This window comes from Cherax quadricarinatus, chromosome 41, assembly GCF_038502225.1.
Source record: "Cherax quadricarinatus isolate ZL_2023a chromosome 41, ASM3850222v1, whole genome shotgun sequence".
NCBI lineage: Eukaryota > Metazoa > Arthropoda > Malacostraca > Decapoda > Parastacidae > Cherax > Cherax quadricarinatus.
Window position 1 is genome coordinate 32566217 of NC_091332.1, and position 26854 is coordinate 32593070.

A 26854-nucleotide genomic window follows, 5' to 3' on the forward strand; every position below is an offset into this window, starting at 1 on the left:
TAGCACAGGCAGTTACCAAACCAAAGGGCATAGTTCTATATTGCATCAGTCCTTGGTGTGTAGGAAAAGTGGTGTACTGCTTAGAAGAAGGATCTAACATTACTTGATGATATGCCTGCGCAATATCAATCTCTGAAAAGAAGGAAGTGTCATAAAATTTGTGTAGATCGCTATCTATTAAGGGTATAGGCTCAGCATCCCACCGAGTTATAGCATTAAGGCCTCTGAAGTCAATAGCAAAGTCTATGTGAATTATCCTCCTGCTTAACCATGACTACTGGTGAACAATATGAAGATACTGAAGGTTCAATGATCTTTAGTTTTAATAATTTGTCTACCTCTCGGTCAAATGCATCCCTAATGTGAACTGGAACTGGGTATAATTTTCGTTTGATAGGATTGTCCGTCACTAATTCAATCTTATGGACTACCGTGGAGGTAACACCTGGAATATCAGTAAAGACGTCTGAAAAGTTACTCACACATTGAAGTAGTTCATGTCTCTTATGGTCATCCAAAGATTCATTAATATTAATGTTGGTTGCGCCCGAGTGGTCAAGAGTCACCAAGTCATGTAGTTCTTCATCATAGTCTAAGTTAGAGGTGTCAATTACGCACACTTTACATTCTTCAGTTGTCATATCAAGATCGTGTGGAAAAACTAAGTCAAAGTTATTAAGGCAGTTAACCGAATTTCTTCGGTAATAATTCTTAAGGAGGTTGATATGATAAAGTTTAGGTTTCCCTTTGACTTCTATGAGGTAGTCAACTTTCCCACAAATTTTTAATACTTTATATGGACCTTTCCATGCTACTAATAATTTATTTGACTTGATAGGCAAAAGTACAAGAACTTCACCCCCTACTTTAAAACTTCTCCTCTGACTTTTGGAATCAAAATAGGTTTTGTACTGGTTCATTGACAAGCTTAGGTTTTTCGAAACTATGTCAGAGGTCTCCTCAAGTTTGGATCTAAGGTCAAGGAGAATCTGGAAAGAAGACTGAACCTCAGCACTCACCTCCTCATTAGTCCATAAGTCATGAAGGATGGACAATGGGCCTCTGGCCTGTCTACCATAGAGAAGTTCAAAAGGTGAAAACCCCAAAGAGTCACTGGGAACTTCCCTCATGGCAAACAAAGCACAGGGTAGGTAACGATGCCACTCCTTAGGTTTAAGGGAGCAAAGTTTCCTTAAAATGGACTTGAGAATCGAATGCTGGCGCTCAATCCTCCCATTACAGCTGGGATGATAGGGTGTGGTGAAGAGAGGCTTCACTCCCAGAAGTTGGTATAGATGTTGCATTAAGTCAGATGTGAATTGTGTCCCACGGTCAGACAAAATTTCTCTAGGGATGCCCACTCTGGAGAAGATGGACAAAAGGGCTTCAGCCACCTCTGTAGTAGTTATGGTCTTTAAGGGTATGGTTTCAGGGAAACTCGAAGCATAATCAACTAATGTTAATATATATCTATGTCCCCTAGATGACAGTGGAGATAAAGGGCCAACGATGTCAATAGCTACTCTTTCAAAAGGTATCGTAAATACTGGCATTTTGACCATAGGTACTCGCCTGGTACCTAGGAAGGATGACAGATGGCAAACTTTACACGATCTACAGTAGGTAGTGATATCTGAGGACATTTTTGGCCAAAAATAGGTTTCCCTAATTTTATTTAAGGTTTTACGATGCGAGAAATGTCCGGCCACTGGCAGGTCATGAGCCATTTTAAGAACAGTCTCTCTGCATTGACTTGGAACAACTAAGATGGAATAGTCTATCTCATCTGAATTTAATTTGAATACCGACTTGTACAAGATACCTTTTATATATTCAAATTTATATGAAAAGTTTTTCCTTTGGATAACTTGATTTTGTTTAGCGGCATTATGGCAATTCTGAAGAGAAGGGCAATTACGTTGTAACTTGACAAAGGAGTCCTTCGATACATCTAAAGGCTTAAAGTCAGGGAAAATCAAAGGATGGACAGTAGGAGAAACCTGGGCTTTGGTCTGAGCCCTAGTCAAGACATTTATGGTATCGGAGGTGATATCTTCACTTTCATCTAACAAGTGAACCGGTGATCCTACTACCTCGCTTTCGAGAGTAGCATCACTGGTTTTTAATCCCACATGAATCTCACGAGACATTGTCTCATCTGAACTTTCGAGGGGCTTCTCTGACTCTACAGGAAGAGGATCTGAAACACTTATGTCCACCTTTGGTGATGAAAGGTCAACCTCAGAAGGAAGAATGGCACCTTTTACATTACCTATTAGTACGGAGCAAGAAGTGATGGGAGCTAGTACGGCTTCAGACCAACCTGTGAACCATTTAGACCTAATGTAACAACGGATGGTAGGAAAAGTGTCCGTACGGCCCAAGTAGTCTGAAAGTATAGCAGAGGAATGAGTTTCTTTAAGGTTAGGGAACAGCTTATCAGAAATGACTATACATGTGCATCCAGTGTCTCGTAAAATGGTAGATACATTAAGTCCATTAACTGTTCCTGAACGGAAGGGTGCTTGGTCATTACAGTCTTTAAAACATCTACCAACTTTTTGGACCTTCTTAGAAGGACAATCTGGACGTTTATGTCCCTTAACACCACACAAATGACAAACAGGAATAAAAGAAGTCATTTTACTTTCCACTAGAGGCTTTGATTTCTTAAGGTCTGATGAACCCTTGCCCTTAGGGTTCGATCCCTTTAGGTCTTTATAGGAATTGTGAGCCTCAGCATACAGGTCAGCAGCCTCAGCAACTTCCTCAGCTTTAATCAGGTTACGTTCTCTGATGAATGTTCGTATCTGATGGGGAAGAGCTGCCAGGAACTGGTCAGCAACCATGAAGTCTCTAAGAGATTCATAACTGCGATAAATTCCTGAACTCTCTATCCAAAAGTCGAACAAACGGAAGAGTGTTACCTGTAACTGCTGAAAGTTCTGGCCAGGCTGTAAGGTGGCATACCTGAAATCTTTCCTGTAAGAATTAGTGGTTTTTTGGTATGCTTTAAGGATTGCCTTCTTCAGTAGGTTATAATTACATATAATATCCTGCAACAAAGTTGCATAGATATTCAAAGCTGTACCGGAAAATAACATTCCTAACCTGGTAGCCCAGGTGTCAGCAGGCCATTCACAGAGGGTAGCGGTATTTTCAAACCTGATAATGTATGAAGTTATGTCTTCCCCCTCTGTGAAGGGAGGTAAATTAGGTGTTGGAATAAGTGCACTGACTGCACGTTGTTCAATTACTCCTTCCTCTAATTGTTGTTGTGTAAGAGTTAACTTTCTATTCTCTAATTCAAGGCGAGATTTTTTGAGCTCGCGATCCTTTTCTCTCTCTATTAACTCAAGTTCTCTAGCTTTTTCCTCACGTTCTCTAGCTTTTTCCTCACGTTCTCTAGTTTTTTTTTTCCTCAACTTCTCTATCCTTTGCTCTTTCCTCAAGTTCTCTTAATTTAACCTGTTCTTCACGTACTCTAGCTCTCTCCTCACAATCAAGTCTATCATGCTCCTTTTTGTCTTCTCTCTCTCTTTCTAACTGTCTTTCTTGAATTTCTCTCTCAATTCTCTCTCTCTCCTTTTTCTCTTCTATTTTGATTCTCTCTCTCTCCTTTTCAATTCTTTCCTGGATTTTAGCACTAATGAAAGATTCTAAATTTTTCCCTGTTATTCCTAACTTACTTCCAGCGTTCATCCAAAACTGGTATTCCTCCATATTTGCAAGAATAACTTAAACCACCAAGGGAAAACGAAACGGGTATTAAAGAAAACAGAGGGTTCAATTCCTGCTCTGCTCAAACTGTAAATAAATCAGAGGGCTCGATCCCTACTTCAATTAAACAATATGTATTAATGAAAACGAAGGGTTCTATGCCGGCTCCGAGCAAACAGTAAGTAGAATGGGGTCCCTTGACCATCCAATCTTCTCACCAACAAATCAAGAGTGTCCTACGACAGTTCCCTTGATATAATAAAGAGCTCAATGAAATAAATTGTCACTGGAAAATCTCGGGTCCCTAGAGTCTAATCCTCCAAAGTGTTTCAAGCTCTAACAAAAAGGTGACAGAATTAAATATTATATCCTGCCTGACTTGACTTACAATAAATTGAGACTATAACAATCACCAAATCTTTTAAATACCTGTACTGTAGTCCTACCATAGAGAATGATTACTCATGGCTGGTGGTAACCGTCTGTGGTATGCGGCGTTGAAGTTCCAATGGTAGATTCGAGATGGAATTGAATCTTGATTCAGTCGAGTTGATCCTGGCAAGGTCGCCACTTGTGAAGGCTTACTCATTGTTATTATTATTATTATAATCAAGGGGGAAGCGCTAAACCTGGAGGATTATACAGCACCTGGGGGATGGATGTGGAAGGTATTAAGGCTTATTACGGGGAAGTGGAGCACAGATCCAATTCCCTAAATCAAGAGCCCCTCACCAACATCAAGGAACCTTCCTTGAGGGGAAAGAAGGCTTACTCAGCCCTGTAACAACTTCAGTCAGAATTACTAAGGCTGGCTCCTCCTCAGGAAAATTAATGAATAGAAAAAGAACAAAAACTGACAAATATAAACACTTTATTATTTAGGAAATATGAAATATAAAACACTTAAATATGAAATACTGATCTTACATGAAAGAAAATTAAAAATTAAAAATATAAATGATATCTGAATTCAAAGCTAAAAACTTGGGTGTCTGGTGTTGGTGACAGTGCGTATTGTTGCAATAGAAGCTGTTGCTGATGATGGGGGGGGGTTGCAGTTGTTGGTGACAACCCACTCACTCGTTCTAGTGGCTGTAAGTAATCTTTCCCGATGACAGGAGATCAGGTTCTTGACCGCTGTAATGATGAGGGGTTATGTCCTGATTCTTCATACAAGTGCACAGGCAAGTAAATCCAATATGGGACGTCTCCAGGACGTTAGTCCGTCTCCTTCAGTTTTTCTCGTTGATTGACAGGTGACCCTCTCTGTCATCCAAGAGTAGTGTTGGGAGCTGTGAGTCGAGTGATTTACTGTTTGACCAGAGCCCCACACGTCACCTTTCGGGGGGGGAAGAGGGAGGGGAAGGGATAGTGGGAGCTAGACTGACCCTACGTTAACAAGCAGCCGGCAGTCAAACTATCACTTTCGGGGTGGGGGAAAAAAGGCCGGAGCTTGACTTACCCTACCTTAACAAGTAGCTGGCAATGAAACTATTGTTACTATATACTCCCTCTCTACTCCTATCTATTGAACTTTTCCCTCACACCTGGCAGATACAGTAACATCACACACTCACCTGGCAGATACAGTAACATCACACACTCACCTGGCAGATACAGTAACATCACACACTCACCTGGCAGATACAGTAACATCACACACTCACCTGGCAGATACAGTAACATCACACACTCACCTGGCAGATACTGAGGAATATTTACTTTTCCTATAATTAGTAATGTGTATGTCAAGTATTAATCTAATGCAAAGTAACTAAGAAGTATTACTGGCAGGCACAAACTACCAAACTACTTGTGAGGAAGCGAGTGAGTGCTTCCTGCTGAGTGGGGGGGGAGGGGGTTGATGGTAGCAGACAGTATGGGTAAGACTGGTGTAGAAGGCTGACTGTTGCTCTCAGCTCTCTATTTTGACCCAAGGGGAGAGATCAAAAACTGGAAAATTGAATGGAGTAACGACCTGGTGGCCGTCCTGAGAGGCACTGTTGGTTGTCTCAAGGAATCTGGAAATCGTCCGAATCTTCAAATGGAATTCGGAGTAACAGAAGCAGTGTTGTCAGAAACTGATGAAGTTGACACCACAATTAGTGTCGGTCTCCCAGAGAATTAATTCTCACTACAGGTATGTTGATGTGTATTGGCCAGTATAAATTACCTACCATAAGCGAGGTGTTAGTATATGACGCCAAACCTTATATCTGGTGACTTATATGGAAATATCCTTTATACTTTTGTAATGTTTGTATTTATATCCAATTACCTCTGCAAATTACTTACGTCAAGAAGTCATTATTGAATATCTACAGTCCACACATGTTAGTGTTACTGACATAAATTTTTAAATAATTTTAAGAACTATGTGTTGTGATAATTTAAGATGGAGACGTGTGAGACGTGACCTGAGAAGGTGGGCACGAGGGAGGGATATTATTGTGACCTGGTGACCTTAGAGAAGGTGATCACGAGGGATATTATTGTGACCTGGTGACCTTAGAGAAGGTGATCACGAGGGAGGGATATTATTGTGACCTGGTGACCTTAGAGAAGGTGAACACGAGGGATATTATTGTGACCTGGTGACCTTAGAGAAGGTGATCACGAGGGAGGGATATTATTGTGACCTGGTGACCTTAGAGAAGGTGAACACGAGGGAGGGATATTATTGTGACCTGGTGACCTTAGAGAAGGTGAACACGAGGGATATTATTGTGACACCTTAGAGAAGGTGAACTGACTCCTCAGAGAAGGTGTTCTCGAGGGAGGGATATTATTGTGACCTGGTGACCTTAGAGAAGGTGAACACGAGGGAGGGATATTATTGTGACCTGGTGACCTTAGAGAAGGTGAACACGAGGGAGGGATATTATTGTGACCTGGTGACCTTAGAGAAGGTGAACACGAGGGAGGGATATTATTGTGACCTGGTGACCTTCAAGTTACAACTGACTCTGAGGTGACCTGAGAAGGTGAACACGAGGGAGGGATATTATTATGACCTTGTGACCTTCAAGTTACAACTGACTCTGAGGTGCATTAATATCATTAAGTGTAAACTGTTTGAGGTACCAATGTTTCTTGACAATTATGGCGGTGAAATAATTTGGGACATTGCCTGTAAAATTTACCCGGATAATTTCTCATAGTGATCACTCACCCGGCAGGTACAGTGACATCACTCACCCGGCAGGTACAGTGACATCACTCACCCGGCAGGTACAGTGACATCACTCACCCGGCAGGTACAGTGACATCACACACTCACCTGGCAGGTATAGTGACATCACACATTCACCTGGCAGGTACAGTGATATCACATTCACCTGGCAGGTAGTGACATCACACTCACCTAGCAGGTACAGTGACATCACATCTGGCAAGTGCAGTGACATCACACACTCACCTAGCATACACAGTGGCATCACACACTCACCTGGAAGGTACAGTGACATCACTCACCTGGCAGGTACAGTGACATCACACTCACCTGGCAGGTAAAGTGACATCACACTCACCTGGCAGGTACAGTGACATCACACTCACCTGGCAGGTACAGTGACATCACACTCACCTGGCAGGTACAGTGACATCACACTCACCTGACAGGTACAGTGACACTCACCTGACAGGTAGTGACATCATACTCATCTAGCAGGTACAGTGACATCATACTCATCTGGCAGGTACAGTGACATCACACTCACCTGGCAGGTACAGTGACATCACACCTGGCAGGTACCTTGACATCACAGATACATACACCAAGTAGCTGCAGGCTAATTACGAAAACCGCCAGGCAGTTGGGGTGATACTACACACACACACACACACACACACACACACACACACACACACACACACACACACCATAACACCGAGCACATCACCGGAGGCACACATCAACCAAATAACCGCTGCAGCATACGGGCGCCTGGCAAACCTGAGAATAGCGTTCCGATACCTTAATAAGGAATCGTTCAAGACACTGTACACTGTGTATGTTAGGCCCATACTGGAGTATGCAGCACCAGTCTGGAACCCACACCTGGTCAAGCACGTCAAGAAGTTAGAGAAAGTACAAAGGTTTGCAACAAGGCTAGTCCCAGAGCTCAAGGGAATGTCTTTCGAGGAAAGGTTAAGGGAAATCGGACTGACGACATTGGAGGACAGAAGGGTCAGGGGAGACATGATAACGACATACAAGATACTGCGGGGAATAGACAAGGTGGACAGAGATAGGATGTTCCAGAGAGGGGACACAGGGACAAGGGGTCACAACTGGAAGCTGAAGACTCAGACGAGTCACAGGGACGTTAGGAAGTATTTCTTCAGTCATAGAGTTGTCAGCAAGTGGAATAGCCTAGGAAGTGAAGTAGTGGAGGCAGGAACCATACATAGTTTTAAGAAGAGGTATGACAAAGCTCAGGAAGCAGAGAGAGAGAGGATCCAGTAGCGATCAGTGAAGAGGCGGGGCCAGGAGCTGAGTCTCGACTCGACACACACACACATACACACACACACACATACACACACACACACACACATACACACACACACATACACACACACACACATACACACACACACATACACACACATACACATACACACACATACACATACACACATACACACACACACACATACACACACACACACACACACACACACATATACACATACACACACTCACACACAAACACACACACACATACACACACATGGGTGGATTGCATTTTCTTGGACTGCAAGAAGGCGTTTGACACAGTTCCACACAAGAGATTGGTGCAAAAACTGGAGGACCAAGCAGGGATAACAGGGAAGGCACTACAATGGATCAGGGAATACTTGTCAGGAAGACAGCAGCGAGTCATGGTACGTGGCGAGGTGTCAGAGTGGGCACATGTGACCAGCGGGGTCCCGCAGGGGTCAGTCCTAGGACCAGTGCTGTTTCTGGTATTTGTGAACGACATGACGGAAGGAATAGACTCTGAGGTGTCCCTGTTTGCAGATGACGTGAAGTTGATGAGAAGAATACACTCGATCGAAGACCAGGCAGAACTACAAAGGGATCTGGACAGGCTGCAGACCTGGTCCAGCAATTGGCTCCTGGAGTTCAATCCCACCAAGTGCAAAGTCATGAAGATTGGGGAAGGGCAAAGAAGGCCGCAGACGGAGTACAGTCTAGGGGGTCAGAGACTACAAACCTCACTCAAGGAAAAAGATCTTGGGGTGAGTATAACACCAGGCATATCTCCTGAAGCGCACATCAACCAAATAACTGCTGCAGCATATGGGCGCCTAGCAAACCTCAGAACAGCATTCCGACATCTTAATAAGGAATCGTTCAGGACCCTGTACACCGTATACGTTAGGCCCATATTGGAGTATGCGGCACCAGTTTGGAACCCACACCTAGCCAAGCACGTAAAGAAACTAGAGAAAGTGCACATACATACACACACATACACACACATACACTGAGGGGAATTGACCACAGGATATACATTGGAAGCTAAAGACACAGATGAATCACATACACACAGAGTAGTCAGTAAGTGGAATAGTTTGGGAAGCACACATACATAGCTTTAAGCAGAGGTATGATAAAGCTCACACAGTAGCGATATATATATAACTAGCACACACACATACATACACACACATACACACACATACACCCACATATACATACACACACACATACACACACACACACACATACACACACATATATATATACGCACACACACACACACATAGTTTTAAGAAGAGGTATGACAAAGCTCAGGAAGCAGAGAGAGGGAGGACCCAGTAGCGATCAGTGAAGAGGCGGGGCCAGGAGCTGAGTCTTGACCCCTGCAACCACAATTAGGTGAGTACAATTAGGTGAGTACACACACACACACACACACACACACACACACACACACACACACACACACACACACACACACACACACTGTACAGTCTATAAGATAAGATAAGATAAGATTTCGTTCGGATTTTTAACCCCGGAGGGTTAGCCACCCAGGATAACCCAAGAAAGTCAGTGCGTCATCAAGGACTGTCTAACTTATTTCCATTGGGGTCCTTAATCTTGTCCCCCAGGATGCGACCCACACCAGTCGACTAACACCCAGGTACCTATTTGCTGCTAGGTGAACAGGACAATAGGTGTAAGGAAACGTGTCGAAATGTTTCCACCCGCCGGGAATCAAACCCGGGCCCTCCGTGTGTGAAGCGGGAGCTTTAGCCACCAGGCCACCGACAGGGTCAGAGACTACAAACCTCACTTAAGGAAAAAAATCTTGGGGGGAATATAACACCAGGCACATCTCCTGAAGCGCACATCAACCAAATAACTGCTGCAGCATATGGGCGCCTAGCAAACCTCAGCACAGCATTCCGACATTTTAATAAGGAATCGTTCAGGACCCTGTACACCGTGTACGTTAGGCCCATATTGGAGTATTCAGCACCAGTTTGGAACCCACACTTAGTCAAGCACGTAAAGAAACTAGAGAAGTGCAAAGGTTTGCAACAAGACTAGTCCCAGAGCTAAGGGGTATGTCCTACTAGGAGAGGTTAAGAGAAATCTACGTGACGACACTGGAGGACAGGAGAGATAGGGAGGACATGATAACGACATATAAAATACTGAGAGGAATTGACAAGGTGGACAAAGACAGGATGTTCCAGAGATGGGACACAGCAACAAGGGGACACAGTTGGAAGTTGAAGACACAGATAAATCACAGGGATGTTAGGAAGTATTTCTTCAGCCACAGAGTAGTCAGGAGGTGGAATAGTTTGGGAAGCGATGTAGTGGAGGCAGGATCCATACATAGCTTTAAGCAGAGGTATGATAAAGCTCACGGTTCAGGGAGAGTGACCTAGTAGCGACCAGTGACGAGGCAGGGCCAGGAGCTAGGACTCGACCCCTGCAACCTCAACTAGGTGAGTACAACTAGGCGAGTACGTACACACACACACACACATCTTCTTGGACTGCAAGAAGGCCTTTGACACAGTTCCTCACAAGAGATTAGTGCAGAAGCTAGAGCATCAGGCGCATATAACAGGAAGGGCACTGCAATGGATCAGAGAATACCTGACAGGGAGGCAACAACGAGTCATGGTACGTAATGATGTATCACAGTGGGCACCTGTGACGAGCGGGGTCCCACAGGGGTCAGTCCTAGGACCAGTGCTATTTTTGGTATATGTGAACGACATGACGGAAGGGTTAGACTCAGAAGTGTCCCTGTTTGCAGATGATGTGAAGTTAATGAGGAGAATTAAATCTGATGAGGACCAGGCAGGACTTCAAAGAGACCTGGACAGACTGGACACCTGGTCCAGCAAATGGCTTCTCGAATTTAATCCTGCCAAATGCAAAGTCATGAAGATAGGGGAAGGGCACAGAAGACCACAGACAGAGTATAGGCTAGGTGGCCAAAGACTGCAAACCTCACTCAAGGAGAAAGATGTTGGGGTGAGTATAACACCGAACATGTCTCCGGAAGCACACATCAATCAGATAACTGCTGCAGCATATGGGCGCCTGGCAAACCTGAGAACAGCATTCCGATACCTTAGTAAGGAATCATTCAAGACACTGTACACCGTGTATGTCAGGCCCATACTGGAGTATGCAGCACCTGTTTGGAACCCGCACTTGATAAAGCACGTCAAGAAACTAGAGAAAGTACAAAGGTTTGCGACAAGGTTAGTTCCAGTATTCGTCTCTCGACCTCCGGGGAGAGAGGACGCACGCCTAGTAGCTACACCTGCCCTCTGGTGGTGACCTTTAGCAACTAGAAGACAAAATGGCGTACCGAGTGGGACAACGGATTAACACTGTTTGTATACAGCTGGTACGTGGCACGCTTACTGGAGCAACGATGCATACATTGCTACCTGCTATCATCAGGGACGCCTATGGTGTCCCCAACGAGGAAGTATATGGTGTTGCCTTAAATGGGATGACCAGAGTATTCCTAAAACTGAATCGTACCGGCGTCTACGACAGACTTGTTGAAGAGTATCAGGAGAGGAAGGTGACGGTCAACTCGGCAGTGGACGTTGTTATGCATGACGTATCCAGGTACTATACGTGGGTGAAGGTGAGGAATGTCCCTTTCGAGGCGACGGCGTATAGTATACAGGAGGTATTCAACAACTATGGTAAAGTTCATTCGGCAACGATGGGAGTATGAACAGAAGGGCCATATAAGGGACGACCTGAGGGCTCTTATACCCTCAAAATGACATTGGCTAGGCCTATACCGTCCTACGTCATGCTGGTGGAGTCCAGGACGGAGGTCTTTGTACACTATGCCGGCCAGAGAAAGACCTGTCGACTATGTAGCTCATATGAACATATGGCAGAACAGTGTCCTAGAAGGCAGCCTACCAGGGCTCCTGGTACGTTGGCAGTGGAGCAGAGGCCATGTGAGTTGATGCCTGAGTTGGGAGAGGAGGAACCAGTGACGAGTGGTAGATGGAGTGAAGAGGTAGAACGGGAAGTATCGACGGTCGGTACCTGTGTTACCCTCCCGGAGGTGACAGGGGAGGGGCCCCCATCGCCTGAGGGACGGATAGACGTGGAAGAGTCTACCCAGGAGAAGTTGCTGGAAGCGGTGCTGCAGGAGTTTTTCGACGAGAAGGTGGCCCGGGAGGATGGTCCTGAGAACAAGTGAGATACAGCTGATGGCTGAGCAGCAGGGACAGGTGAAGGGTTCGAGGAATGACAGAGAGGACATGGAAGTGGTGGTGGAAGTCCATCAGGAGGACGTGCAGGAGGTAGATTTGTGTGTGAGTGAGAGCTCACGCAAAAGGACTGCGGGTGCTTTTGACCTCGATGAGGTTTTAACACCTGGGCAGAGACCCGGGAAGAAGTCATGGGTAGTTGTAGGGGAAAAGGCAAGCAGGGGAGGGGGTGTACCGGGGAAGATCAGTGGGGGGGGCAAGGAGGGGCTGGTGGACAGGTTAGAAAAAAGGATAACAATGGTACAGGTACTGAGAAAGGTGAAGTGAGTAAGATACAGCGGCATAGGGGTAAGCCCCCTCTTCTGGCAAATTCAAGTGTGTCACAATAAATGTCAATGGGCTTAAATCTGAGGTAAAAAGGGTTTGGTTAGAGTGGTTTTTATGAAGGTTTGATGTGGATGTATGTTTTTTGCAGGAGCATAACCATAGGTTAGGGAGTGAATTGAGTTTGAGGGGTTATAAAATGTTTGTCAGTAATGCTTTGCAATTAAAAGGAGGGGTAGCAGTAGCTGTAAAGGAGACCAGCCCATTGCGTGTCATGGGTTGGGAGGAGGGGGGAGGGGGGAGGGTTGTAAGGGTAGATGGGCACTGGGGGGTGAGGAGAGCATGTTTCATTGGTGTATATATGCCGCCATGTAACAATGTTAGAGTCAAAGTTGATTTTGTTCGTGATGTTTTGATGTATTATTTGCGGGGTTTACCTTCCATAACTGTACTTGGAGGTGACTGGAACTGTGTGATTAGGTATGGTGATGTGTCGCCGAGGGGGGCAGGATGTGTTTTAGGTGCGCTAAGGGATGTGTTAAGGGATGTAGGAGTTGTAGATGTGGTGGGCAGGGGGGAGTATGGGGTGGAGCACACGTTCATTCGTGGGAATTATGGGGCGAGGTTAGATAGGATATATGTGATGCAGGGGATAGGTGTGGAGAGAGTGAGGGCTTTTGATGTCGGTTTTTCGGATCACAGGGCGGTGATAGCTGATCTGCGGGTGGATGGTATAGTTCGCATATATGCTGGGTATTGGAAATTGAATGTGAAGCTTCTGCAGGAGGGGGATGAAGGCTCATCCTTTGAGGAATGGTGGAGACATTGCTGGGAGGGTAGGGATGGTGGGATGGATTTGCTTGACTGGTGGGAGATGCGGGCAAAGACAGCAATAGCAGAGTTTTTTAGGATACGTGGAAAGGAACAGGCAAGGTGGAGATATGGTTTGCAAAACTACCTGGAGGGACAGCTGAATGCTGTTTACGACGGGGGGGGGAAGGGAAGATGTGCGAGGTGAGGTGGATGGCTTAAGGAGTAGGATTGAAGGATTACATAATGAAAGGTTTAACGCGATTAGAGTTAGGGCAGGATTAGAGGAGGTGTTAAAGGGTGATCGACCATCAGGTTATGTCCTGAGAAAATTTAGGGAAAGGCAGATGGTGACTACCATAGCGCATCTAGTGGTCGCTGATGGGGGGGGGAGGTTATGTGGTGGGTCAAGGTCTTACTGATACAGATGATATTAGTGGTTATGCTGATTATTGGTTTAGGGAGAAATGGAGGAGGAACAAGGAAGTTGTCAGTGAGGAGGTATTTGGGGTTATGCAGAATACTATTGTATTGGGACAAGAGGAACGGGAAATGCTGGAGGGTAGTATTAGTGAGGAGGAGGTGGGGGAGGCGGTTTACGGGATGAGTCAGGGTAAGACGCCGGGCATTGATGGAATACCGAATGATTTTTATAGAGTTTATTGGGAATGCATTAGGTATGGGTTAGTGGAAGTCTTGAATCATATGTGGAGCAGTGGGAGGATGGGGAAGACCCAGAAAACAGGGATCGTTGCGTTGGTGCCGAAGAAGAAGGATGGGAAAGTATTGAATGATTATAGAGCAATATCCTTAATGTGTGCAGATTATAAAATTTATGCTAAAATTCTGGGCAATAGACTGAAGAAGGTTCTAGGATCAGTGGTACATGGGGGACAGTTTGGCATTCAGGGAAGAAGTATGAGAGACGGGCATAGTCACATAAGGGATTTTATTGAGGACTGCACCGGAGGGGGAATACTTGGATTAGATTGGGCTAATGCGTATGATTGTGTGAATAGGGATTTCTTAAAAGTTTGTTTGGAACAGTTGGGTTTGGGGGAGAAGGTGGTGAGATGGGTGCAAACCTTGTATGAGGGAGCAGTTATTAGGGTACAGGTTAATGGTAAGTTGGGGGACCCAGTACTGATGGAGAGAGGTTTGAGGCAGGGCTGTCCACTCTCTCAGTTATTGTTTGCCTGCGTACAGAATCCATTTTATGGGCTGGTGGATGAGGTGATGAATGAACATGGGATTAGGGGGGGGGGGGGGGCGGGGGGGAATTGTGGGGTACGTAGATGATACTACTGTGCTGGTAAGGCATGAGGAAGATCTAAGGAAAGTTGGTGGAATCATTCAGATTTTTGGGGACGCCACGGGTATGAGAGTTAATTTAATGAAGTCGAGACTATTAGAGGTGGGGGATTGTGTGGGAGGGGGCTTGGGGGAGGGGTTGGGATGGTCAGTAGTGGACAGAATTAAGGTTTGTGGAATATGGTACATGGCGGAAGTGCAGGAGAGTAGGAAGATAAATTCGGAATTAGATACGAGCAGGGTTTTGGGTAGGCTAGGAGGCTTAAGGGCTAGGGACGTAACATTACAGCAGAGAGTTTTAGTGGTCAACTCTCTGGTTTACAGTAAGGTGTGGGGAGTGGCTGAGGTGTTCCCTTTAAGAGCAGAGGATATTGCAGAAATCCAGAGGAAGGTTTTAAGGTATGTGTGGGGGTTTGGGAGGGCATGGTTGAGCAAGGACGTGGTGATGACGGAGGGGAGACGTGGGGGTCTTGGCCTGATGTCATTGGGTCATAGAGTAATGGCTTTATATATTAAACAAAGATATATCCGGACTGGGGGGAACAGAGGAGTCAGGGTAGGTAGGGTAATGGAGGATGCACGAAGATGGTGGTGTGGAAGGGATTTGAGGTATTGTGAGGATATGTTGAGGGTTTTATTACATGTTAAACAGGTGTCCACGTTAAAGATCAAACGAATGGTGGGTGCTGTGGTAGGCAAGGGTGTCTTACAGGGACTTGCTGTATATCCAACATATGACTGGATAAGCATATGGAGGAAGTTTGGCTTGCTTAGAATACCAGCGAGGGTACGAGAGTTAGTATATCGTTTTCTGATGGGAATATTGGCCTCTAGGGATGTGTTATATAAAATGGGTCTTGTGAGAGAGGACTCATGCTTGCATTGTGGGGACATCGAAACGGTTTTTCATGCGGTATATTTTTGTCCCTCTTTGGAGGGGGTGAGGTTATGGATGGTGAGAGTTATCAGACTTTTTTTTTGGGGGGGGGGAATGGCCATTCCTACGGGCCTTAATGTTGGATGCAACTAGGGTGCCGGGTGATGTGGGTAGAGCCTTAATGTATGTTATGACGGATTATTTACATGTATCTTGGGGGATGAGGGAGGTTAGGGGAGAGTCGAGGATAAAAGCGTTAGCAGCGAGATTTTATAGAACTATGTGTAGGAATAGGCAAGTCTATGGTGGGAGGTGGGTAGTTAGCTTTTCGGAGGATTACCGGAATCTCACTGTGGGGAGCCTTCTCCTCATGAACCCAGGGGGCGGGCAAAGGGTTGGTCTCCTACCGGGGGATACATGAGGGTGGGTTGGTTTAGGCTTCTTTGTAGTGTGGATGGTGGGAGGGTTATGAATAGAGTGGAAGGGAGATGAATGAGGATTTGGAATCTATGGTTATGTTCACTGCATACAGGATAACCTTAAAAACCATGATGACTAAACCTTGGGATCTCGGGTTTAGAGCAGAATGATGTTAAGATAAGCACACAAGTTAACTTGATCGTTGTATAACTTATGTTTGTGAAGTGCTGTGACCCTGCACAGTTGCTTTGTGGGAAAAATTTTCTGCTATGTTTATATATGAAATCATGATCTTTGGCTTAGTCAATTTTATAATCACATATAATGACACCTTTTTCTATGTACCTAATCATGTTATGTAATGATATATGAATTATAATGAATAGTGAGGTATTAGGTTAGGAGTGGACAATTTTATTGTGCGATGCCCTTAATGGGGTTTCTGTGAGATTGTTAACTGGTTTTGTTCAATGGTGTTATTGGGGAAAAAACAAGGATGGAACATGTACGAACTTGTATGTCAATATTTTTAATTATGACTACTGTATGTGCATGAGGCATTTTTATTCCCATGATAACGCTCAGTATAATAGCATTGATAATAGGGAAAAGGGGGAGGGGGGGTAGTATGTGCCGGCACGAAGTAAGTGCGGCGAGTCTTTAGGCAATGAGAATTATAATTATATGCTAATTATTTGTTTATATATTATCTTTTAGACTGTTTATATAAAAAAAAAATCAGCAATGATGTACTAGTGTTTCAAATAGAGAGATAAGGTTTTTATGTCCTGTAACTAGACAGTTTTGATACCTTATGTTAGGATTTTGTTAGTTGTATGGGTTGTACTTGCGTATATAATGTTATGTCTTTTACTTGAGGGTGTTTCCTGCCCAGTGTTTATGTGGGGAGTTTCATTGTGATATGTACCAATGTAATGTTTATTGTAGGCTTTGGTTTGCCTAATGTTTAAATTAATGTTCTGTATAATTTTAATTTTTGTATGTTAAATAATATTTACTGTGCACTTTGTGCAAGGGGTCTAATTGTACAGAGTTGTGGGGGATTTATGTGGACACAGACATAAATTTTGAGTTTTTGGTTTTTGCTAATTTTTTTGTTGGGTGCTGGAGCTCTCTCGCTCTTTATTATGTTAAGAGTTTCCTGCTATTTGCGGGAAGTATTATGTGGTATGTCTTTGCAATTTTATTGTAGGGTTAGGTTAGCCTTTGTTTAATTATTGTAATGTATAATTTTATCCTTCGTATGCTGCATCATATCATCTGTGTACTTTGTGCAAGGGGGTCTTACTGTACTGTATAACAGGCATGAATTGTAGGTTTAGACTTTGTTAATGTTTTTTCTGAGCAGGTGTTATCCTGTTCTTTTCATTGTTCGGTGAAAAAAAAAAAAAAAAAAAAAAAACCTCACTCAAGGAGAAAGATGTTGGGGTGAGTATAACACCGAGCATGTCTCCGGAAGCACACATCAACCAGATAACTGCTGCAGCATATGGGCGCCTGGCAAACCTGAGAACAGCATTCCGATACCTTAGTAAGGAATCGTTCAAGACACTGTACACCGTGTATGTCAGGCCCATACTGGAGTATGCAGCACCTGTTTGGAACCCGCACTTGATAAAGCACGTCAAGAAACTAGAGAAAGTACAAAGGTTTGTGACAAGGTTAGTTCCAGAGCTAAGGGGAATGTCCTATGAAGAAAGATTAAGGGAAATCAGCCTGACGACACTGGAGGACAGGAGGGTCAGGGGAGACATGATAACGACATATAAAATACTGCGTGGAATAGACAAGGTGGACAAAGACAGGATGTTCCAGGGAGGGGACACAGAAACAAGAGGCCACAATTGGAAGTTGAAGACACAAATGAGTCAGAGATATTAGGAAGTATTTCTTCAGTCATAGAGTTGTAAGGCAGTGGAATAGCCTAGAAAATGACGTAGTGGAGGCAGGAACCATACACAGTTTTAAGACGAGGTTTGATAAAGCTCATGGAGCGGGGAGAGAGAGGGCCTAGTAGCAACCGGTGAAGAGGCGGGGCCAGGAGCTAGGACTCGACCCCTGCAACCACAAATAGGTGAGTACAAATAGGTAAGTACACACACACACACACACACACACACAGGTGAAGAACTCAACAAGAGATTCAAAGAAGTGTTCACAGAGGAGACAGAAGGGACTCCAGAAAGACGGAGAGGCGGGGCACACCACCAAGTGCTGGACACAGTGCACACAACCGAGGAAGAAGTGAAGAGGCTTCTGAGTGAGCTAGATACCTCAAAGGCAATGGGGCCAGATAACATCTCCCCATGGGTATTGAGAGAGGGAGCAGAGGCGCTATGTGTACCCCTAACAACAATATTCAATACATCTATCGAAACAGGGAGATTGCCTGAGGCATGGAAGACAGCAAATGTAGTCCCAATCTTTAAAAAAGGAGACAGACATGAAGCACTAAACTACAGACCAGTGTCACTGACATGTATAGTATGCAAAATCATGGAGAAGATTATCAGGAGAAGAGTGGTGGAACACCTAGAAAGGAATGATCTCATCAACAGCAGCCAGCATGGTTTCAGGGACGGGAAATCCTGTGTCACAAACCTACTGGAGTTCTATGACATGGTGACAGCAGTAAGACAAGAGAGAGAGGGGTGGGTGGATTGCATTTTCTTGGACTGCAAGAAGGCGTTTGACACAGTTCCACACAAGAGATTGGTGCAAAAACTGGAGGACCAAGCAGGGATAACAGGGAAGGCACTACAATGGATCAGGGAATACTTGTCAGGAAGACAGCAGCGAGTCATGGTACGTGGCGAGGTGTCAGAGTGGGCACCTGTGACCAGCGGGGTCCCGCAGGGGTCAGTCCTAGGACCAGTGCTGTTTCTGATATTTGTGAACGACATGACGGAAGGAATAGACTCTGAGGTGTCCCTGTTTGCAGATGACGTGAAGTTGATGAGAAGAATACACTCGATCGAAGACCAGGCAGAACTACAAAGGGATCTGGACAGGCTGCAGACCTGGTCCAGCAATTGGCTCCTGGAGTTCAATCCCACCAAGTGCAAAGTCATGAAGATTGGGGAAGGGCAAAGAAGGCCGCAGACGGAGTACAGTCTAGGGGGTCAGAGACTACAAACCTCACTCAAGGAAAAAGATCTTGGGGTGAGTATAACACCAGGCACATCTCCTGAAGCGCACATCAACCAAATAACTGCTGCAGCATATGGGCGCCTAGCAAACCTCAGAACAGCATTCCGACATCTTAATAAGGAATCGTTCAGGACCCTGTACACCGTATACGTTAGGCCCATATTGGAGTATGCGGCACCAGTTTGGAACCCACACCTAGCCAAGCACGTAAAGAAACTAGAGAAAGTGCAAAGGTTTGCAACAAGACTAGTCCCAGAGCTAAGAGGTATGTCCTACGAGGAGAGGTTAAGGGAAATCAACCTGACGACACTGGAGGACAGGAGAGATAGGGGGGACATGATAACGACATACAAAATACTGAGGGGAATTGACAAGGTGGACAAAGACAGGATGTTCCAGAGATTGGACACAGTAACAAGGGGACACAGTTGGAAGCTAAAGACACAGATGAATCACAGGGATGTTAGGAAGTATTTCTTCAGCCACAGAGTAGTCAGTAAGTGGAATAGTTTGGGAAGCGATGTAGTGGAGGCAGGATCCATACATAGCTTTAAGCAGAGGTATGATAAAGCTCACGGCTCGGGGAGAGTGACCTAGTAGCGATCAGTGAAGAGGCGGGGCCAGGAGCTCGGACTCGACCCCCGCAACCTCAACTAGGTGAGTACAACTAGGTGAGTACACACACACGCGCGCGCGCGCACAAACGCACGCACACACAAACGCACACGCACACACAAACGCACACGCACACACAAATGCGCACGCACACACAAACGCACACGCACAAACAAACAAACGCGCACACAAACGCACGCGCGCACACAAACGCACGCACACACAAACGCACGCACACACAAACGCACGCGCACACAAACGCACGCACACATACATACACACACACACACACACACACACACACACACACACACACACACACACACACACACACACACAAGGTGGACAAAGACAGGATGTTCCAGAGATTGGACACAGTAACAAGGGGACACAGTTGGAAGCTGAAGACACAGATGAATCACAGGGATGTTAGGAAGTATTTCTTCAGCCACAGAGTAGTCAGTAAGTGGAATAGTTTTGGAAGCGAGGTAGTGGAGGCAGGATCCATACATAGCTTTAAGCAGAGGTATGATAAAGCTCACGGCTCAGGGAGAGTGACCTAGTAGCGATCAGTGAAGAGGCGGGGCCAGGTGCTCGGACTCGACCCCTGCAACCTCAACTAGGTGAGTACAACTAGGTGAGTACACGAGTCACAGGGACGTTAGGAAGTATTTCTTCAGTCATAGAGTTGTCAGCAAGTGGAATAGCCTAGCAAGTGAAGTAGTGGAGGTAGGAACCATACATAGTTTTAAGAAGAGGTATGACAAAGCTCAGGAAGCAGCGAGAGGACCCAGTAGCGATCAGTGAAGAGGCGGGACCAGGAGCTGAGTCTCGACCCCTGCAACCACAATTAGGTGAGTACAATTAGGTGAGTACACACACACACACACACACACACACACACACACACACACACACACACACACACACAGGGGTCAGTCATAGGTCCGGTGCTATTTCTAGTATATGTGAATGACTTGACAGAAGGGATAGTCAGAGGTGTCCCTGTTTGCAGACGATGTGAAGTTAATGAGAAGAATACAAGTGAACGAGGATCAGGTAAGCAAGTGCAGTTATGAAGCATGGGAAAGTACAAAGAAGACCGCAGACGAAGTACAGCCTAAGAGGTCAATGACAGCAAAATTTACTCAAGGGAAAGTATCTTGGGGAGAGCATCATACCGAGCACATCGTCTGAGACGCACATCAACTAAATAACTGCTGCAGCATATGGGCGCCAGGCAAACCTGAAAATCGCGTTTCGACATCTAAGAGATCATTCACAATACTGTACACCGTGTACGTCAGGCCCATATTGGAGTATGCAGCACCAGTATGGAACCCACACATGATCAAACACTTCAAGAAATTAGAGAAAGTGCAAAGGTTTGCAACGTGACTAGTCCCAGAAGTGAGGGGCTTGTCTAACGAGGAAAGGTTAAGGGAGCTCAACCTGATAACACTGGTGGGCAGGAGGGATAGAGGAGATATAACGACATATAAAATACTGAGAGGAAGTGACAAGGTGGATAGGGACAGGAGGTTTCAGAGATGTGACACAGCAACAAGGGCTCACAACAGGAAGTTTAAATCTCAGATGAGCCACAGGGATGTTAGAAAGAACTTCAATCACAGAGTTGTCTGGAAGTGGAATTGTCTGGAGAGTGATGTAGTGGAGTCAGGTATGATCAAACTCATGGAGCAGGGAGAGAGTGGACCTAGTAGCGACCAGTGAAGAGGCGGGACCAGGAGCTGTGAATCGACCCCTGCAACAACAATTAGTTGAGTACAATTAGGCGAGTACGTACACACACACACACACACACACACACACACACACACACACACACACACACACACACACACACACACACACACACACACACACACACACACACACACAGGATAGAATCGAGACAGATGCATCTATCAGCTGATGATGTAAAAGTAATGAGAGGACGAGCAGATGAGAACTTGTAAAAGCTGCAAAACGATCTGGAGAAGCTGTAGGATTGGTCAGGAATAAGGTTGCTTAAATTCAACCCCAGCAGATACAAGGTTATGAAGTTTGGGGAAGGCGCCAGAAGACTGCATACAGAGTATGAACTCTGGGGACAAAGGCTGCAGACCTCAGTCAAAGTGAAGGACCTGGGAGTAAGCATAGTGTCTACCATATCGCCAGAGACTCGCATCAACCGGACAACCTTTGCTCACCTCTGTTATACACAGTTGTTGTTCACAGGAACTCTACCAACCATTTAGTGAGATTCAGTTACGCCCACCTAGTGATCAAAGAACTAAATTTCCGAAAACGTAAATGTCTCGAGTGATTCTTAATCGCCATATCAGACACTATTAAACAGAATAAAGGCAGCTTCTCTGAAGTATTAGCAAGAGCTTTCGTCGAAACACTAAACCCCACCATCACATATCAACCATGGCGGCTGCTGCTGTTGCTGCTTCTACTATTCTTGCTACCTTCATCATGGGCCAATAGGCCCATGTTGAAGGTATATACCTTCTGAGTTCCTTTGAAGTCTTTGTATTGGCTCGACAAATCTCTTGAGTGAAACCTTGCCACAATAAAATGTCACTTTCCTTGTCAGTAAACATGACAAAACAATAACAACTGTGTCCCAGCGACGGAAGTATAGAGAAGTAATATTGATGTGCTAGACTTCAACAAGGGTAGCCACCGCCTGCGCTAACACGGTACGTGCCTGACTTATTGTTTGGTACTGGAGCTGCCAACCTTCGCTCATTCGACTATGCCATCCTCGTGTGCTGCTGTATGTTCCGGCTTCACAGCCCTGATCTGACCTGTTTAAGCCCTACAATAATATTTTCGAGAAAAAAGACTTCGAGATTAATGTTAGACGCAAACCAGACCAGACGTCAGCAATTTGGCGTTTCTATGTCATCGTGACTCTCTCTCTCTCTCTCTCTCTCTCTCTCTCTCTCTCTCTCTCTCTCTCTGTTTTTGCCAAGTTCACACGGTAATTGTTCCTACCAAAGACACAATCCTCGTCAGGTAAGCCATTTTTCATTCCAGTACTAAGCTGCCAACTTGTCAAGTTAGCACAGCTGCCTCCACTTCTGTTTGTTGCCTTCTGCAAGCTTACATTTGCTACCCTTTGCAATTATAAGCCTTTCCCGGCTTTGTAATCCTGGCCAAGCCTTACGGCTTGAGTGCCAAGCCACTTTCTGCCCTAAACCAGTTAATTTGCATGTCAACCACGGCTGTTTCCCTCCACCTCCCTTCTCACTCAAGTGTCACTGAAGTGCAGATTATTTTTATTGCACAGGAGGACAAGGCGGGGATCTAGTGATCTCGGGACGTCTTCTTCCTAGTGATAATTTTGTATATCGTCAAAAGTCATATTGAGCCTCCCTGTGCATCCTGGTACCTGCACCAGTGTGGTACTGTGTTTCTCCAGTCCAACAGATGTCGCTGCTTCTTATCAACACGGTCCGCTGATTCTGGACCCGACTGCTTGTTTCCCTCGTAGTCTGTTTATTTTATTCCCAGTGACCTACATCTTAATTATTCTACTAAGCACTGCTACAGTGTTTTACTATTTTCTTTTCTTATTCACTGGTTTTTATTTCAGTCGTGTGATACAGTGCTCTACTGTGTCATGTGGCATGGCATTGTATGAATACCCCTTCCTACTTCCCTAATGATCTTCCTTTATTCCTTCCTGCTTACCTGCTGATAGCCTTCCTTCCTGCTTCCTTGCTGATGGCCTTCATTCCTGCTTCCTTGCTGATGGCCTTCATTCCTTCCTGCTTACCTGCTGATAGCCTTCCTGCTTCCTTGCTGATGGCCTTCATTCCTTCCTGCTTCCCTGCTGGTGGCTTTCCTTCTTTCCTTCCTACTTCCCTTGTCTTCATTCCTGCTTCCTGGTCACCCCTCCATCTTCCTGGTGGTCACCATTCCTTCTTCCTGGTGGTCACCGCTCCTGCTTTCTGGCGGTCACCCTTCTTCCTTCCTGGTGGTCACCCCGTCCCCACCCTCCCCACAGCGGTCACGCCTGTCTGGTGAGAGGTCAGGCGTGACACATGTATCAGGTCCCGCTCCATAAACAGACCAGAGGGAAGAGGGAGCTAGTCTGACGACCCAAAAACACCGATGGTTGCAGTGTTGGGTCCTGTGTTGTGTCCTCTGTCGAGTCCCTATGTTGCGTAATGTGTTGAGTCCTTGTGCTGTGTAATGTGTTGGGTCTCTTTATTGTGTAATGTGCTGGGTCCTGTCTTGGATGCCTGTGTTAGGTCCGGTGTTGGGTCTTATGTCCTGTGTTGAGCCCCTGTATTGTGTTGGGTCCCTGTGTTGTGTAATGCGTTGGGTCCTTGTGCTGGGTCTTGTGCTAAGTGCCTGTGTTAGGTCCTGTGTTGGGTCCTGTGTTGGGTCCTGTGTTAGACCTTGGGTCCTGTGTTAGGCCTTGTTGTGTCCTGTGTTGTGTCCTGTGTTGTGTCCTGTGTTGTGTCCTGTGTTGTGTCCTGCGTTGCGTCCTGTGTTGGGTCTTGTTAGGTCCTGTGCTGCATCCTGTATTGGGTCCTGTGTTCGGTCCTGTGTTGAGTCCATGCGCTGTGTAATGAGTTGGATCCCTGTGTCATGTCATGCATTGGGTCCCTGTCTTGGGTCCTGTGGTGTTATATCCTGTGTTGCGTCCTGTGATGGGTCCCTGAGGTGTGTCCTCTGTTGGGTGTGGGTTCTAGGTCCTATGTTGGGTCTTGTGTTGGGCCCTACCTAGAAGGTATTCCATGGATCAACGCCCCCGCGGCTGGGTCCATGACCAGGGCTCCCAGTAGCTCAGGTCCTGATCATAAGAACATAAAGAATAAACACTGCAGAAGGCCTACTGATCCATGCGAAGCAGGTCCATTTAACCCCCGGTCTAGTCCAATGACCCACCTAGTCAGGTCACTTCCACTTAAGGAGCACGGCATCAGACCTAGTAGCACAAGCTAGTCAGGTCCAACTCACACCCACCCACACCAACTCATGTATTTATCTAACCTATTTTTGAAACTACACAACGTTTTAGCCTAATTAACTGTACTCGGGAGTTTGTTCCACTCATCCACAACTCTATTACTAAACCAGTGCTTTCCTATATCCTCCCTGAATCTGAATTTTTCCAACTTGAAACCATTGCTGCGAGTCCTGTCTTGGCTGGAAATTTTCAGCACGCTATTTACATCCCCTTTATTTATTCTTGTTTTCCATTTATACGTCTCGATCATATCCCCCCTGATTCTACGCCTTTCTAGAGAGTGCAGATTCAGTGCACCCAGTCTATCCTCATAGGGAAGATTTCTGATACATGGGATCGTCTTTGTCATCCTCCTCTGTACGTTTTCCAGAGCATTTATATCCATTCTGTAATACGGTGACCAGAGCTGAGCAGCATAGTCTAAATGAGGCCTAGCCAAGGATATATGCAGTTAAAGAACAACCTGAGGACTTTTATTATTTATACTTCTTGCTATGAAGCCAAGGATTCTGTTAGCTTTATTGCGAACACTAATGCACTGTTGTCTTGGTTTTAGAATACTGCTAACCAGAACTCCTAAATCCTTTCTCGCAATCAGTAATATTAAGATCTACATTATTTAGTTTATATGTCGTATGGTTATTTTCCTGTCCAACATTTAGAACTTTGCATTAGTCTATATTAAGCTGTATCTGCCACTTCTCCGACCACTGCATCATCTAGGCTGTTACTGGAAATATTAACACATATGCAGTATAATTTGATCCTTTATTGACAACGTTTCGCCCACACAGTGGGCTTTTTCAAGTCACAAACAGATGTACCTGGGGTGTATGTATGTATAATGTTCGCCAAGACCGTAGTCCTGGCACGGGTCCCAATCTTGCGATGACACGTCTCTGGCTCCCAAGGGAGAAAGGTTTCTACAATGATGCGACATATGCTGCTCAAGCACTCTTCTGGTCAGTTCATCTGGTGCATCTCATAAGCGACAACACCATATGTCGTTATCACGGGCAACAGCTTGTCTGGTTCGTTGACTCAATGGTACAATAGTGTGGCCGCAGTCATCTCTGGGTCCTCTTCGGGAGGAGATATCAGTGCTAGTTGCCTGCGGAGTGTCTCAGTAACTTCGCACTTCAGAAGATGTTGTCCAGCGCCCCCTAACACACTGTGCTGGCAGTACTGGCACATCTCTTCCTCAACCTTGTCTACCATCATCTTGGCTGTGGGAAAGCCCAAACGAAGACGATGGATGGCAGTACACTGTGCTCTGGACCAGCTTCTGTCATATGGAGGGAGTTCTCCCTGAGTCGCTTCTCGGTACCACTGTTGAGATGGGGTATCACCTAAGACCTCCCCCATAAGTTTCATTGCTCTGGCAACCATCAGTTTGGTCTGTTGTAGGCTGATGGGGACAGTAATTCCAACATGTGGATAGTCTGTGGCTGCCTTGGCTGCATCATCTGCCGCCTCATTTCCCTGGATGCCAGCATGGCTGGGGATCCAGCTAAAGCTGTCATGCTCAGGATCGATGTGATGAGGTGAACATTGTCCTGTGGTTAAGGATGGGAGAGGGCATTAATTGCAGAGATGGAGTCAACATGTATGACAGGTCGGAGTCGATGTCGTCGGGCATGTGACAATGCCTGCTGAATCGCCACCAGCTCAGCTTGAAGGATCGTGCAGAGGTCAAGGAGTCGCCAGCCTTGTGTGTGACCATTGTGGTACAGTCCAGCTGCTGCTCTCTTCCTATCAGGGTCGACAGAGCCATCTGTGAAATACACTGCACATGTGCCTCCATCTGCCAGTGCCATGCTTGTCTGAACATAATTGCTGAGGGTGTCTTGAGTGCAGAGACGCTTGGAGATGGGTAGTTG